Source organism: Coturnix japonica, chromosome 11 (genome assembly GCF_001577835.2).
Source record: "Coturnix japonica isolate 7356 chromosome 11, Coturnix japonica 2.1, whole genome shotgun sequence".
In the NCBI taxonomy this organism is placed as follows: Eukaryota; Metazoa; Chordata; class Aves; order Galliformes; family Phasianidae; genus Coturnix; species Coturnix japonica.
In genome coordinates, this window is record NC_029526.1 from 16,275,705 (window position 1) to 16,292,394 (window position 16,690).

The 16,690-nt window shown below is 52.2% G+C and overlaps 1 protein-coding gene across 1 annotated transcript in view; it reads left to right on the forward strand.

Moving 5' to 3' along the window:
* Nucleotides 1-3,788: 3,788 nt before the first annotated feature.
* The window catches only part of ZNF469 (zinc finger protein 469), a 49,194-nt gene continuing 36,292 nt past the window's right edge, over nt 3,789-16,690 (forward strand). Inside the window, exons 1-2 of the mRNA XM_015874393.2 lie at nt 3,789-4,194; nt 16,482-16,587. The gene's annotated coding sequence lies outside the window, so the exon portion shown is untranslated. The remainder of the gene's footprint in view (nt 4,195-16,481; nt 16,588-16,690) is intronic.

A 16,690-nucleotide genomic window follows, 5' to 3' on the forward strand; every position in this document is an offset into this window, starting at 1 on the left:
TGTAGTATGGGAGGATCTTGCCCTCACCCAAAGCATGGGAGAAATGGTTAAAGGGTGGAGGTGGTGGAGCCCAGCTCCTCCTGCTCCAGAAGGTTGGTGTTGCTTGGTGGGGTTGGGAGGATGGATTTTCTACAAGAAAGTGAAGGAAAATCTCTGGGGATGGTGGCAAAGTTGGGTTTCTCTCAACAGCTGGGAGTCAGCAAGCTCCTGCACATGCCTTATTATTTCTGCTGGGTAACTTCCAGCGTTTTGCTCAGATTTCATTTCTGGCCTGGGAACATTATTGTTGAAATGCTTTTGTCTGGCTCAGGCCACTTCAATACCATCCCAGAGCATCTCCCCACAACAGAGGCCACTAAATGCCTCCTCCTCGTTTCAGAAACCATGTGCACAGTGGCTGTTGGGTTTCTAGGAAGCTCCCACGTCCTTTCTCTTTTTCATCCCAGTTGGTGCAGTCTGGAGTCCATCCATGGGACAACTGTGGAAGCCAGACACCAAAACTCTCCCAAGCAGCGTGAATAATGCTGCAAGAAGGATATCCCCAGGAATGAGGGCATAAGGATATTCTAAGTGTCCATTGGCTGCAGAGGATTTGATCTGCTCCCAGTGCTGTGCTTGGTTTGGCCATGGCCCTATTGCCCTACTAACATTCTGCTTGTTCAAAGCAAGGGCGTTGGTCTTGCTGGGGCTGCTGTTGTGTCTGAGAGGCACCAGGAGCTTTCAGCTTTGGATCTCTTCTTTTAATTGCTGGTGGGGCTGTGGTCAACATCTGGGTCTCATATCTGTGCTCACTACAGACTCATTTGGAGAGATGCTTGTGGCACATTAAGTCATCTGGCGTCCTCCCTTAGAACAGAAGATGCTTTCCTGCAGAAGGAACAGGCTGTTTGGTTTGCAGCGCTTGCACAGTGCGTGCCCCTCATCTTTCTTGGTCTTTGCATCTATTTGGCTGCAAGAAGACGTTAAAAAAAGCAAGCTGTGTTGATTTCAGCATTGTGCGAAAGTATTTTCCCATCATTCTCAGTCAAAAAGCATGATTTAATTAACATTTTTATATGTTTATTATTTAAGAAAGCATGCGCTGCTGGGTTTGGGGATCTATTTTTTTTGTTGTTGTTTTACCCAGCTCGTGTTTGTTATGAAATAGATGAGTCATGCTCTACTGTATAGGCGGAGGGAAGGGGCCATGGAATGGATGGGGAGCACCCACCATGTCCACCTGCCAGATTGGTGTCCACGCATTAAATAAGACAGGAAGAGACTTAAATCCCCCCTCCTTGCCAGCTCGCGCTAGCTCTTAAGCAAAGCAAGATTTGCATTTCATGTGGTTGTGCTACAGGTGCAAGCTGGATGTGTGTGATGCTTTCTCCCATGGTTATGTGTGAGGCTGTGCTTGGGGTTTAGGGCTTTGAAATCACTGCTTGCTGACATTAGTAAGGGAACTGCTGGGAGCTACTTGTGTTCAACCCAAAGCAATGGGAGAAACCAAAGATTGTGCTGAGTGTTGTGGATGCCCCATCCTTGGAGGTGACCAAGGCCAAGTTGGATGGGGCCATGGGATCCAGATCTGGGAGGCAACCAGCCCATGGCAGGGGGTTAGATCTTGAGGATCTTTGAGGTCCCTTCCATCCCAACCATCCTATGATTCCACGATTCCTTCTGTATTTCTGTGATGTGACTGACAGTGGTCAGGACTGGGCCATTTGGGGACCACCCTCCCTGCAAGGCTTTGCCCAGGGAGGGAAGTGCTTGTAGGAAGCAACCCTCTGTGTGCACTGCTGTCATGGGACAGGGCCAGAGACTGTTTGCTGTGTCTTGCTTAAAAAATACTGCCAAGTCATTTTTAGCCCTTTAAGCACAGGATCACCCTCACACCCATGCTTCAGGCTCTCCTGCGCCAGCGCTGGAGACTTTGCTCATTGTAAAAAGTAAACATGTGCTTTAGGGCTCTAAAAACAGATAAAGAAAGATCCCTCCCTGAAGGAGAAGGATAAACATTGCTAAAATGTTATCATTCGTGCAACGGCGCTCCGGGTGCTGGATGCAGCCACAACTGCAACAACTCCTTCCTTTGCACGGGAAAGTGCTGGAGAGCCATGCTGGGCCCAGCTGGAACAGAAAGCAGCTTTGTTTAGCATCCTTTGCCCTTATCAGCATAAACAGAGCCCTCCTCTTCTGGGGGGGTCCCGATGACCACACAGCCACTGGTCCCCATCCTGCTAATGATGGCAAGGCTGGTGTTGGTAACCCCTGGTCCTGTCAGCCCACGTGGCCCCACCAGTACAACAGGGTGTTGGGACCCCAAGTCCCCATTTCCCGTCCCTCTGTGACTGGGCTGAAGTTCAGCAGGTCCCAAAAAAGGGGTTGCAATGGGTGGGCACCCAGTGGTGTGCATTGCACAGGGGTGCACCCATCTCCCCGCAGCTGGGGCAGCATTTCTACTTCCAGCTCTGCAGGAAAGCTGCTCGTGGTCTCGCTCTCTTCCAGCAGAAGTTGTAGGAAGCAGAGGGAGGTGGATATATATATCTACATATAAAATTATAGAACTAATTGCCCCCAGAAGGCTCTCGTGGAGGGGCCAGGGGCTGGCAGCGGTGCACGGCCTCTCCACATCCCTCCCCGGGACTAAAGATAGCCGTGTCTGCAGCTGAGCTGTGAATCAGCCACAAAAAATGTGGGTCACCTCCTGTGCGAAGAAATGAACATTCGGAGACTCATCCGCTCCTGACCTCATTTTGCTGGGTATGAATCAGGCCTCCAACCCGCCGGACCCCACAGCTGCTCCTGCGACGGCAGTTCCGCACTCCGACACCCGGCGCACAGCAGGCCTTTATTAAAAGCTATTTGGGGCTGGTTTTCTCGTTAGGGTGAGAGGGTGTTAATTGGGTGAGAGCGCAGGCGCAGAGATTTTGCCTCATTTCCAGGCGGCAGAGTGCTCAAAGCTGACAGTGAAATGGTTAAACCCCGTGTTCCCTCCCCATGTGCAAGCACACGCATGCAAGCCCCTCACCCACATGCAGGTTGCATGCATGCATGGCTGCAGCATCCGCACGTGCAGGAACTCTGCATGCAAAAAGTGGGCATGGCACGTGTGTGTGTGTGCGTGTGTGCAAACACTGCTGTACACTATACATAGGGAAACAGCTGTTTGCAACTATGGGTGCACAACCACATGCACCCAGGGAGAGCTGCACATGGGCTTATGTAGTTTTGTCCTCTTTTTATTTTTTTTTCTTTTTCCTATCCTACTGTTGCAAAACTCACTCCCGTTTCTCTTTGTGCAAGGAAAACCTGACATGGACTCCAAAGCAATGAGAAGTGTAGGGGGAAAGCTTTGGGTTGGCACCCGGAGTGCCGGGCGCTGTCCTTGCCACTGTCCCATGTGTCAGGCATGCTGCTGGCCGGGCTGTGTTCTGTGCCTGCGCCTTGCACACTCCTCCTCTCACCCAGAAACCCCATTGCTTTTGCAGAAAGTTCTCTGTCCCTACTCACACCAGCAAGAAGGCAATGGCAGCGGTGGCACTGGTCACGGGTGACACAGCGTGGGTGACCGCAGGGTGACAGCTTCGTGCACCAAACCCCGCTCAGCTGCTTCTGTCTGAGCTGCCTTTAAATAAAACCACTCCGTCTCCACGGGGGGAAATTTCACCCCGAAGGTGGAAAGGCTCCTTCCTCTCTGCATCCGCCTGCGCTAAAGGTCCCGCGCGGCACAGCAGCACTGCGCCCTGGGTGCAGCCGGACGGAGCACACTGCTCTGCAGAGCTCCAAACACCATTCCCAGATCCGGGCTGGGGCACGAATCCCAATCTCTGTTCCCGTTTGGGTTTCGTTACCCTGTGGGGCTTTGTCTTACAAAAGCCCGGAGTCAGGAAATAGTTAAGTGCTACAGTATTTTGATTAGCAGAGCCTTAAAGTCAGTAAAAGACAGTCAGAGAGAACTATCAGGAGCATGCTAATGAAGTGAAGTCATCAGCAGACACCAGGGACGGATTCATGCCTGCTCCACGCCGCGCCGGACCGCCGGGCTGCAGGAACGTGCGGGCAGGTGGACGGGGGCTGACAGCGAGGGGCTCCCCTGCGTATTGCTGGAGCCTGATGGCATTTCCAGCCCCGCCGGAGCTGCAGGAGGACTGGAGATAGCGCAGAGAGAGACTGGGAAGGCAGCACAGGGCAGCTTCCGACTCGCGGGGAAAGGTGAGGGAACTCTGTTGGAAAATCCATTTGGTTTCGCCGTGTTGCGGTTGGATTGGGGAAACGCTGGGGGTGGGGTGAGGGGACTGCTTGGGCTTTTTTGGTGGCAGTGGCGGTCGGAAGGGGCCGCTTTCTGCACTCACTCTGACTGCACCCACAGAGCTTCCCCCAGCTCTGGGCACTTGAGGTGTCCTCGGCACTGGGAATGCCCCAGCGCTATGCATGCACCTGGGGCAGATCCCACCCTGGGGACACCGAACAAAACACGGAAACCACTCTGTCATTTGGGGGATCCCCACCCCCTCTTTGGAAACTCGTGGGTGATTTTAAAAGTGTTTAAGAGCATTTGCTGGGTTTGGGGCGCTGTTCAGAACTGTTCTTGTCCTTTTCGTTTTGCGCTGTGGGCGCGCGGGCTCAGGTCGTACCTCTTCTGTACAAACGGCTTTCGTGGAATCCTTTAGAAACTTAGGATGGAGTTTGAGTCAGGCAGCTGCCTCAGGGCTAAAGGCAGTAACTCTTCCCCAGACAAATCCGCGCTGGAGCCGATGACGCGACGACGCTGTTTAATTTACAAAAAGGCACACGGTGAAAACAGGCATTTTTGTTGGTGGTAAACGAAAGAAAAACACGCAGAAGAGGTTTTGTTCCCGACCAGATGGGATTAACCCATTCAAGATGAGGAGCTCCTGCGATGCGCACAGGGAGTGCCGATGAGGACCGTATCACTTTGCAGCGCCGACGGCTCAGCCCTGCGTGCGCACGGATCCTCAGCTGCTCTCCAGGTCGGTCCCCAAATTTGGCTCTTTCTGCTCCAAAATAGTTTTAATTTTCCTATAGCAGCGACGTCCAAGCTTGTGACACCGAGAATGTGCTTGGCTGCTGAGGACACCCGGCTTCTGGGCTGATGTGGATTCCCGCAATGCGCTCGTTTCAAGTAACGCTTCCTTAAATAAAACCCCTCGATTTTATCCATATGGAGGTTAGCATTATCTCAATGCTATAATGTCAATGCAGGATCTTTTGGGCCTAGGGACTCCCAATGGGATTGGTGACACTATTCCTTTTAAATCTTTCATCAGAAGCAGCGCGCTTCCTTCTCTACCACTCTAAAATCATAAGGAGGGTCATCCGAAAAGCGATAGCTTTCTGTTTGTACATCCCAGTCCTGTGTGCCCCAGCCCAGCTCTGCACAGTGCCACGGGACTGGCATCCATGTGGGATTTTCCCTAAGGGAACACATAGAATGTGCAGCTCCGTCCCCGCAGCACGGAGCATCCTTGTGCATCACGGCTGCACCCAGGCACGTCACAGGTAGTGAGGTGTTGTGAGCCTGGCTGTAATTAAAGGAGAGAAAAATGAGAGAAAAATGAGGGTTATTAACAGGATTTGTTCCTTTCTTCTCTCCCTTGTCCTATCTGCGGGAGGTGTGTGCAGGCATCCCATGGCAGGATGCTGGTTATGAGCAGATGTGGGCAAACTGGCAACCCCTTGGAGATGTCTCCTGGGGGCAGGAACATACTTCTATACAACTCCGCTGGGCTGCCCCCCACTCTTGGGATGACATTTGCTGAGTACACCCCAAAGCACGCATTCGTTAAAGCAACAGTTTGCAATGGGCATTGCAGGAGAGCGGTGGTTTGCTGCAAGGCGATGAGGGTGCCAGCAGAGCTTGGAGCTGGGGGTGCTCCCCAGGGCTGGAATGGAGCTCAGCCCACCCAGGATATGGTCTTAGGGGTCTCTGGAGCCCTCCATGGCCAGCAGATTTGTCCAGAGTTGTTTTGCTGCTCTGATTTTGCTGTGGTTTCGATGCATCGCGCTTGGGATCGAAGCACCCAGGGACCCAAAAGTCTTTTAGCAGAGCTGCCACAGATCCCATGGAATGAAACACCCTGGAATCGCCTGCCGTCCTCTTTGGCTGCCCATCCTTGGAGGAGAAAGGTGTTAAAGGGCCAGTGGCCCACTACTAAGCAACAGTTACCAACAACCTTAAGCAAATAAAATACGTGAGATTATGAAAACAGGGGAACTGCAGCTGATTCCCAGCATCTCTGCGGTGTGAGTCAGTAGTGCACGTCTGCTGCTCCCTGCTCGTTCCTAGATGACAGCATCCACACATCAAATCCGCTGGCCCTTGGAGATCAGACATCCCCTAATATTTATGGTGGTTTCAAATAGCATGCGTTTCTCTGGCTGCTAGATAACACCAGCAAGAAGCTGAGATTTACATGTTTCTGTTCTGAAGGGGTTTTGTTTTGCTTTGGTTTTATTTAATAAGGCTCAGTTGTAGGGTGGTTCAAACACTGTGCTGTTCCTTAAGTGTGTTTTGGCATAGCTCATACCATCCCATTGCAAGACAGGTCACCCCACACGGCTGAGAGACAGAAATCACTCATTGATGAGCTAGGGATGGGGAGGGCATTTGCCCAGCAGTGTTCAGAGATGGGTTTTTATGCAGAAACTCAGGATTTTTGTAGCAGAGGGGGATTTTAGGGCAGTCAGCTGCGTATTCCCCTCTGCAGGCATTGGGGGAGTGGGATCAGGTTTGTTTGCCATTCTGTAGGCTGTGTGTTTGGCTTTGTGCTGGTTCTGGTTGCTGTGCTAAGATGAGGATGGGGTTTGGGGCTGGTGGGTGGGAGCTCTGCAGAGGTCTGGATGTGACCTGAGATGACTCGTGTCTGCTCTGCAAGATGGGTCTTTGTGGATGAGTGCGGTGCGTTGCTTTCTTAGCCTGTGCTTTACCATCACTTTTCATTCTGCTGGGCCATGCCTGAGGATGGATGCTGCCCTATATTTCTCAAGCCTCCCACCACAGCTTCAGCTTCTCCTGATGAAATGCACCCAGAAATTTGGCCTGTCCCCTCCATGGACTGCTCACCTTTTCCTGCACAGATGGTGCAGGATGGAGCCCTTCATCCTGGTACAGCTGGGAGACCTTCTGCTGCTGCTCTCCATCACCTGGCATGGCTGGTGTCCCATGAGCTGTGGCCAAAGGGGCTTTGCTGAAGAAATGCCACCAGTCTGTAGGAACATGCCACTGCCCTGCAACTCAGTGTATCCCACACTGTGGGAATCTCCTGCCTGGAGGCACAGTGAAGGCAAGGAGCTTCTCCAGTATCTTCCACCTCCTTTTACAGAGGATGAGAGGCTCCAGCACCAGATTTGTTTCTCTGCAAAAAAAAGAAGGACGTGGTTCCATGACAGCACAGACTGGATCCCTTCACACTGCATCCCTTGGGGACAGCATCTCGCACAGACTTCCCTCCAGGAATGGATGCAGCAAGATGTCATTGTGCTGGTTCCACCCAAGACACCATCATCAGTGATGCCTGGCCGTGCAGGGCAGACTGCACCTGCAAGTGGCTTTGGGAGCAAGAAAACTTGTTAACCTTACAGTCTTCACCACCACACTGGTGCTTTTGGTGCGCACAGGCTGTCTGCAAAGCTCTTGCCCAGTGCACTTCTCTGCTCTGCCGCTCTCCCAGCTCAGCTCCTGTGCCTGCAGCCAGCAGAGCCTGCCCCACTGAACACGGGGGGGAATGCGGCCTGGCTGCCTCGGAAGGCGGCTCTCTGGATGCAGCCCGACTTTTGGGGCTGGAAGCTGAAATCCTGGAGTACAACATCGCCACCTGTTTGCCATTTGAGAACATACAGCGGGAGAAACGCCGGCAGGATGGACCCCGTTAGGATAGTCCCAGCAGGGTGAGCCTTATCAAGATAATCCCGTCGGGATGAGATCCATCAGGATGCATTCCATCAGTCGGGATAAATCCCAGCAGGGTGAGCCCGGTCGGGATGAGATCCATCCAGCTGTGCAGCTGAAGGAGGGAGGAGGAGTGGAAGGGATGGAGGAAGGAAGCAGTGCTCTTTTTTTGCCGAAGCAGATGCTGCAGTGCAAGTTCACCTCTCCTGTCCTTGCCTTTGGACTTCTTGCTTCCTCCCTGCCCTGTTTGCTGGAGCTCTTCACCACCAATGTGCTTTTTTTTCCCCCCATCCCCATTGAGAGCCTTAAGCTGGAGCGTGGTGTGGGTGAGGCGGAGGCAATGAGCCCATTGGAGCTGTGGTACCCACACAATGGATGTGGCTGCTGTATCCCACCAGGATCTCTGCTGGGAGTTCTGCTGCTGGAAAACACAGAGATCCTCTCTTGTCCTCAATCAAAACCCCTCTGAGGGTTTCACACACCTCCTAAAGCAGGGACCAGCCAGTGGACACTTAGGAAATCTGGCAATGGATGAGGCCCCACACACATGCTGGGTTAATCCTCCTTCACTTCTGTACTGAAAGCTAATTCACGTCTTTACAAGACATTGGACAAATGCTCCCCCCCGGTTTGCACAGAATGCATGGATTAAGCACCAGCTTTTGTTTGAAAGAAGCCTTCTAGAAAGTGATGCAACAAGACTTTTCTCTGTTTCAATTTGTCTGGATTTGAAATATTTAGATTCTGCTTATGAACTTTGACATCTACCAGGGGAGATCTTGAGTTTAGAGCCCTGGCTGTTGTTCGCAAGGGGGAGAAGTGTACACGGACTCACACGTATGTGCACGCACAGAAGGGTTTTCCCTCTTGGAAAGTGCTAATGGGAACAAGCCAACATCGATTGTTCCATTAACGGGGATTTATAGCACAAATCTGCTACTGTTTTGTCGGGACAAACAGAAATAAGTGGGCTTTTAGTGCTGGGAAAGCTGGCCCCGGGGCAGAGTGCTGTTTACTAGCAAAGGGCTCAGCAAAGGCTGCAGGGAGCAGGGGGGAATAAGCAGCAGAGGATGGAGACAGCAGAGCCAGGGTTTGGTGAATGAAGGGAGTGGACTCGGGTCCCTTCCTGCATTTGCTGAGTGCATTTTGTCCCTCAAAGTCCTGCTTGGTGACCGTGCTACATGCTTTCCCTCTGTGGCTGTGTTAGGAATGGAGGCTGGGCTCTTACAAGGGCACAGAAACCTCAGAGATGGGGCTTATTTTAGGAAGAGATGCACCCAAATCGGGTCTGATGTGATGCAATGTGGGCACAGGGCTGTGCTCCCCACCTCCAGCAACCTGGGCAGCTTCATGTGGCTGCAGCAGCATCGGTCTTCATTCAGGTGGTGTCACTTGGGTGTGTTCTCCTTGGTTCTGATTCCTCATGAGGGCTTTGGCAGTGGGTCCCAGCCCCATGGGGACAAAGGCAGGTTGCTGCTGAGCCTCTCCAGGGCTGGGCTCGGAGGTGAGGGGCTTTCAGAAGGCGTTTGTTTGCACTGAGCGTGAATACCAAATTGTTCTCCCCGCGCCGTTCCTTATTATGCAAAGGCAAGTCCTATAAAAATATTGAATTTCCTCTCCCATAATTTGGAGGAAAAACATTCATCCGGCATCGAGCAGTGATTGTGAGGTGTCCTTTCATCTCCCGCCTACCTGGCTGGGAGCGCCCAGCCTGCAGCCTCCCCCTGGGCCTTCTGTTAGGAATGCACACATTGCTCGAAGCTCTGTGAAAAGCTTCTTTTCCTTGGAGCAGAACTACTGTGTCCACAATAATGCATGATAGGATCTCATGGAATATCTCGAGTTGGAAGGGACCCACGTGGATCTGTGGGCAGCCTGCACCTCCTGATGGAGCAGGATGCAATGGGATGGGACTCAGTGCCCAATTGCACTCTGCCATGCCAAGGTCCTCACTGCATCACCACCAGCAGCAAAACCACCGCGATTCTTTGAGCTGAGTTTATGTCTGATTTGAAGATGGGCAGCAGGAGGTGGTTGCTCCCTCCTCCATTACTTCTGCTGAATTCATAATGCAAATAAATGAAGGCAGATTAAGCCCAACCTGGGATGCAGGAGCGGGCTCAGCAGCTCTCCTCACCTTTGCAGGTGACATCCACAGGTTTCATTTCGGACTACAAAATCCAACAGGAATTTATGGTTACAAATGAATGGAAAGCTCCCCATCCCATCTGAGCAGCCTGATCCATGAAAGAGCAAGAAGTGGGAAGAGGTGATGTGATAACACCTCTGTGCTGGTGGCAAGAGCCACGATCACATGGATCCTTTCCATCTCTTATTTCCCAGGGACAACCCAAAACACAGGTCCAAGCCAGGAGCCACATGGTCACAAAGTGATGCTGAAGCCATAGAAGAGTGAATCCTCCTACAGCCAAGGCCAGCAGCAGCCATCTGTGTGACTCCCCCATGTCCCTTCCACCCAAGGGCACATCCTCCCTCTGCCTAGGGATGCTGCAGCCCTGCACCACGGCAATGCAAGGGCTGATGCTATGTCACAGCACAGAACAGGATGCTCTGTTATCCCCCATAGGTGCAGCAAAGCTTCAGTAAGGTGCAGCCACCGTTGCAATGCCTCTTTTTTTTTTCCTTCTGGTGTAATCCCAATCTTTCAGCACCTCAACAGCTGGAAATGGAGCCTTTGAGGTGCCGAGCTCTGGACTGAGTGTGTGTTTGAGCAGGCAAGGGAGGTAGCCAGGCACCATGGATGGGAGCACGCAGGCACTGCCAGCACCGCCTCCTGCATCGCAGCCATGAGGGAACATCACGCTTCTCGCAGGCATGGCACACCTTTCCAAACCAAACAAAACCCAAGTGGTGAAGCTGGCAGAGCGTGAGGCAGGAGCCATTCCAGCTTGGTGCCAACCCGCCATCCCCTCTGTGCCCATTGCTGGAGCCCAGTGGCACTTTGCTCCTGAGCATCGCCAGGTTTTGCTCACTTTCTCCCGCTGGGCACATGGATGCAGTTTAGTGGCTCAGCAGGAGGAGAGGCAAGGCAAGCATGGATTGTTTTTATTAGACTTGAAAAGGAAGCTTGAAAGCAGACGTTCCTACGAGTCGTGAGCCCAGTCCGCACGTCGCAGCCGTGCCAGCACAGCCAAGTAGCAAAATCCTCACGTCGGCCTCTGCGCTCCCAGCTGCAGGAAGCTGCTGTCACCAGCAGCCAAACCCATTCCTTTGGTGAGGGCTGTGCTGTCCCACGGGCATCAGTTGGTCCAACCTTAGGGTCCCTTCTTTGTCCTCATCAGCCCATCGGGTGGAGGGATTGTCACCATCTGGGGCTGAAAATATGTCTGGGGGCTTGGAAGGAGCAAGAGGAATATGTGCATGCGTTCCTATTTAATCTGGCTCTTGCTTTTGGATGGGACAGCCCCATATAGCTTCTCTGCGATGTGCTTCTGTGTGCTGGGATGGGTTTGTGATCAGAAACAGAGGGGACCTCTGTGCTCCAGGTTCACGTCCACCCCATTGCAGGTGCAGGGGTCATTTCATTTTTGTTAATGCAGCACTTTGGGGCGGTGCAAATGGGCCTCTTAGCAGGGAAGAAGATGTGCAGAGCTGGGTGAGCAACAAAGCAGGGTTGCATGCAGTGCTTGATGCAACTCATTGCACAGATTAAAGGCTTGAATTGGGCTTCTCACACCACTTGGGTACCAGCGCAGCATCCCTGCAGCCAAACGCACACAGCACTCGTGCCTCAGTTTCCCCATCACAGAGGTGGACGGGAGGGGATCAGTACGTGCCTGGGATGGCTGGAATGTCCCCAGCCATGCCTCTCCATTGAGAGCCGACAGTGACCTATTTACCTACGGCAGAACTTTCTGCTCCACTTAGTTGACCCGGCACCTTTTTGTTTGCTCAAAGTCAGGAACGCTTCCTCCTGGCCAAGGCTGGCGCGCACGCAGGTATGTTTGCACGGGCACCCGTGCCCAGCAGACAGACCTCTGCTCTGTGCATCCCTGCTCCTTCACCTCAAAGGAATCCAGGTCCTTTTTCTGCAGAATTCACCCCCAAAATCTCCCACGTTTCTCTTTGCCCCCATCCCTCCAAAGCTGCATGATCGTCATCTCAGGGACCGGCAGCGCTGCCGTAGAAAGGTGACATTGTTCTGCCCTCAGCATCCCGGCTCTGGAGGTGCCTCAGCCATGCGTGTTTGCATATGTTAAAAATATTTAGTCCTCTGCTAAAAAAATATTATGCCCGAGAGCTGGGGCCAGCTCAGTATAATGCCATCTATGTGTCCGTGGAGGAGGCACAGAGGGGCACTATTTGTGTTCAGAGCGTGCAAGGCAGCAGGGATGGGATGCTGCTGGCTGCAGGCGATGCTCTTATCCCCACAGAGGGATGTGGGGCAGTGAGGGCTCCTTGCTCTGGTGTGGGGTTTTGCACTTGGATTTCTCCCTGCGTGGAGGAATAAGAGTTCGGAGGTAGATGTTGGATCTGAGTAGTGGGACTGTAGGGATGAGATGGGGACAGCGCAGTGCATGATGTGTGCAGAGATGGATGCGTGCCTGAGGCTGCCCACACTCATCTCACGTGTGCTGCTTGACCTCCAATGGGAATTGTCAGCTATTGGAAGGCAATTGTCAGCCATCTGAGGGCAACTGATGGCCATTCCCAACCTCAGACTGGGGAGAGGCTTCCTGAGAAGTTCAAGATAAAGCAAACTGCTCCATCTGAGAGTGTGGGAGGGTGAACACTGTCCCACTGCCCCATAGCAACGTCTCCTGGTGAGATGCAGAAGGCTACGGAGCAGAAGGGAGCAGGGCTGGGGGCCGTCTGCAACATTAAGGGATCATTTCCTCCTCTTTTTCCTGACGGATTTATTTCTGAAGTGGGAAAAGGGGGTGAAATAATCCAGCAGAAGGTGTGAAAGAACCTCTACGCCCCCCTTCCCTTCTGCTTTTTGGGGATATTCCCCCACCAGCACCAGGAGAGGCATTCCCTCACACACTGCGCCCATTCACAGCACGGACTGAGCACAATGTATAGGAGGGTGAGCATCAATAAGGCCATTTATGAGCGGAGCCCTTTGCTGCGCGGGGCCGTGAATAAACTGTACAGCTCGCACAAAAATGTAAATGTTAGCGATCCCTTGGAGACATAATTACAGGAAAAAATAAGGACAGCTTTTCAGCCTTTGGGAAGCGAGCCTCCTTCTCCCCTTCCCCAGCTGCTGGGACACATCCTGCTGCCCACTCTGTGCTGCAGCTCCATCCCATCCCGCTAATTAATTAACTAACGTGGCTCCTGCCCCGCATCGTGCGCTCGCCCTGCCTCGCATTCCTCAATCCCGTGTGCCACGGGCTCCTCTGGACCACAGTGAAAGGTTTCATTCATGCCTCCTCACTGCCTTCTAGAGTTACCACACCCTGGGCCTCCGCTCCGCAGCTCCTCTCTGTTTTCCTTTCATTAGCAGGATTCCCAGCTTGAATGTCTGCAAAGGGCTGGGAAGGGATGCTACAACCCTACTGGCATCGGGGCTGTGCAAACAGCCGCCCTGCGCTTGCCACGAGGGCAAGAATGCCAAAATCATCCTTCGTTTTTAACTTTTTCCCCTAAGACTGAGCTATAGAAGCAACTCATAGTGAAGCTTTATTTGCCTTGTGCCTCAGTTTCCCCTTGCACAACCTGTAGATCATCATTTGAACTCCAGGATGCGATGGCTCTGGGACATTGTCACCAGGATGGTGCCCAACGTGGAGTCTCTGTGCTGGGGATCATTGAGGGCATATGGATACCCTGATGTGCTCAGCTTCCCCCTGAGCCACTCTGTTCTGCAGAGCCTGAGATTAGAGAGTGAGAAAATGACATTGTGAGAAATCAGTGCTTGGGCCCAGAGGGGTCACAGAGGGCTCACAAGAGGGAGCATGGGGACATGGAGCAACCATGTCCCTCTGCCCCCCTTGATGGGTTTATGGAGGAGCTAGTGAAGCAAATTGGCACATGGCAAGTTTTCCATCTGTAAAAGGGAAGGGATTTCACCAGCAATGCAGAGCAAAGCATTAACTTCATGCTGCCCATCTGTTGCCTTGCTGCTTTGGAAGTGCCCATCCCCTGTCCCAGGTGGAGGCGTCGGTCCTCTCTCCTTGGAGATGTGAGGTTTTTGGGTGGGTATGTTGATGATGAGCACCCAGGTGGGAAGGAGCCAGGGAGGGGGTGCAGAAGCACTGTCCCCTTTGTTAGCAGTGGTGGTATGGTGCCCAGGATCCCACAGGTGCTCCCCATACTCCCTTTACAAACCCTACAAGACAGACTAAATAAATAGCATTCTTGGCTCTTCAAGCTGCTCTGCCTGTGGAGCAGACTGCATGCTTTGCTGCTACCTGGCTGCATGAGCATCATTCAGAGCAGTCCTGAGCTGCCAGGAGGGATCTGGAGCTTCCACTCCTGATGTCTTTGGTGCAGGGACTGCCCTCTTTTCCCTGCCACTTGGGTTGTGGTTTCAAGAAGCCTGAAATAAAGACAAAGCTAATGACAAAGATAAGCAATGCTGCTGCATTGCTGCCAGCCGCAAGCTCGGATCCTCAGCATCTTTCCTGGGGCCATCCCAGGCAGCAGTGCTGTGCACATCCAGCCTGGGGGTTCACACTGGGATCAGACACCCATGACGGGTGCTGTGGTCAGATCTGAGCTCTGTTCTCACCCCATCCCTCATGCAAAGCAAACCTTCCTCTGTCTTTTGTATCAGATAAGATGGGGTTGTTAGCACTGCTGGAGGAAAACCCAGCCAATTCCAGCTCCTCCAAAGGGTGGGCTGGGCTGTATTTGGACACAGGCGTGTATCTGTTTTAAGCAATGTTTATTAGCAAAGTATTCCACGTAGCAAGATGCACCTGGCTTTGATTTATGTTACACGAGAAATATCTTGGCCAAGGCCAAAAGCACAGAGCTCGGAGATGGGGGGGACACGAAGCGAACTATTCCTTCCATGCTGCATAATGAGATGTTTGCTGTACGACAATTATATAAGTGGTTTCATGTTGGTGGACTGAAAACAAATCCATGCATACAGCATGTAGTTTGGAAGGCATCGTTTTGCCTGCAAAAGAGCCTCTTAAAAAAGTCCTTGTGTGGATGGATGGGCACTACCTGCAGCAGAGCTGATGCTGGGGGTGTTCTCCCCAAAAAACCACCTTTGGAAAGCAAAAGCCAAATAAAAAGGAGGAGAAAGAGAATGACATTAAATAGGAGCAACTCCAAACCTCATGAGTTTTATTTGCAAACAACACTTGATGCTGTTGGAGCACCCTGCAAACCCATGTAGTGCATTTGGTGCTGCAAAGGGGTGTTTGCTCTCACAGGGCTGCATGGATGTGCACCAGGGGGGGTTATTGCAGTCCTGCCTGCTGGCTGGGATGGAGCAGCAGCCACTTCTTCATGCTGCAGAAGGGATGGGTGCAATGGGTTGGCACCAGTGGTGAATTGCTGGGTCACCCCACTTGGCATCTCTGTGGCAGAGCAGAGCAAAAACCCCCCAGCCTTTGATCCCTACAAATTGATGAGCTGCTTTTTTGGTATTATTTTGAGTTGAATTTCCATTGCAAGCCATACAGCCAGGCTTGACCCTGCTGCCATCAGCCCTGACCCTGCTGTGCTGGCCCCAGGGTGGCTGTGGATGCACTGGGATGTAACTGGGAGATACCTGCGGTGCTGTAACCCAATGCTGGCAGCTCTCCCCATCTGGCAGCAGCTGCCCCAGGAGCTGCCGTGCCAGCAGAGGCCTGAAAATGCAATCCATGAGCTGATAGTTGGCAGCAGTCCTTTGCATGAAGGCTTTGGCTGAGGTTCCCTGGGTGCATTTCCTTATCCTTAGGGCACATCCCCACCTCTGTCGCCCCTCAACAACTCCACAGCCACTTTTTCTTCCATGCCGTATTCAGAGCAAAAGCACTTTGTTTTCTGGGTGCTTTTTCCCCCTTTTTTTCTTTAATTTCCCCCTTTTTTTCCTCTTTCCTTCCACTTTTCCCCCCTTTCTTCCTCCTTTTTTTCTCTTTCCCATTTCCCCCCTTTTTCCCCTTTAATTCCCTTCTTCATTCTTCATCCCTTTCAATCCCCCTTTTCCCCATTGCCCCCTTTCCCCTTTTCTTCCTGCTTTCCTTTCTCCCTTTTTTTTCCCTCCTTTTTCCTCCTTTTCTCCCCTTTCCCTCATTTTCCATTTTTTCCAACTTTCTTCTTTTTTTTCCCTTTTTTTTTCTCACTTTTTCCTTTTCTCTTTCATTTTTTCCCTTTTCCCCATTTTTCTCTTCTTTTCTCTCTATTTTCCTTGCTTCTTTTTTTCCTTTTTTCCCCTTTTTTTCCCCCTTTTTATTTCCCCCCTCTTTCTTTCCCTTATTCCCCCTTTTTTCCCTCCCCTCCCCAATTCTTCCCCCCATTCTTTATTCCTCTCCCTTTCCCCACCGGAGCTGTGGATCAATCTGCGCTCCTCTCTTTCTCCATCTCCCAACTTCTGTGTGCTACTGGCTGTGCACACGGAGGGGGCGTGAGCAGCTCCGTGCCTGCGGTCAGTAATGAAGACTTCTCTTTTTATACCCAGATTACGGAGGAGCTGCACGGGGTGAGACGGCACCGCTTCATCCCCTGACTTGTTCATTTCCAGCCGAGGAGAATGCAGCCCTCCCCTCCGGCCGCCCTATAATGAGGTGAGTAAACACCCTTTTGTCATTTAGGGCTTGCCATGTCAATATTATTTCTGTTGGGTGGAAGGACGGGGTGGGAAGCAGAGCGTGCTGTTTGCCACATGTC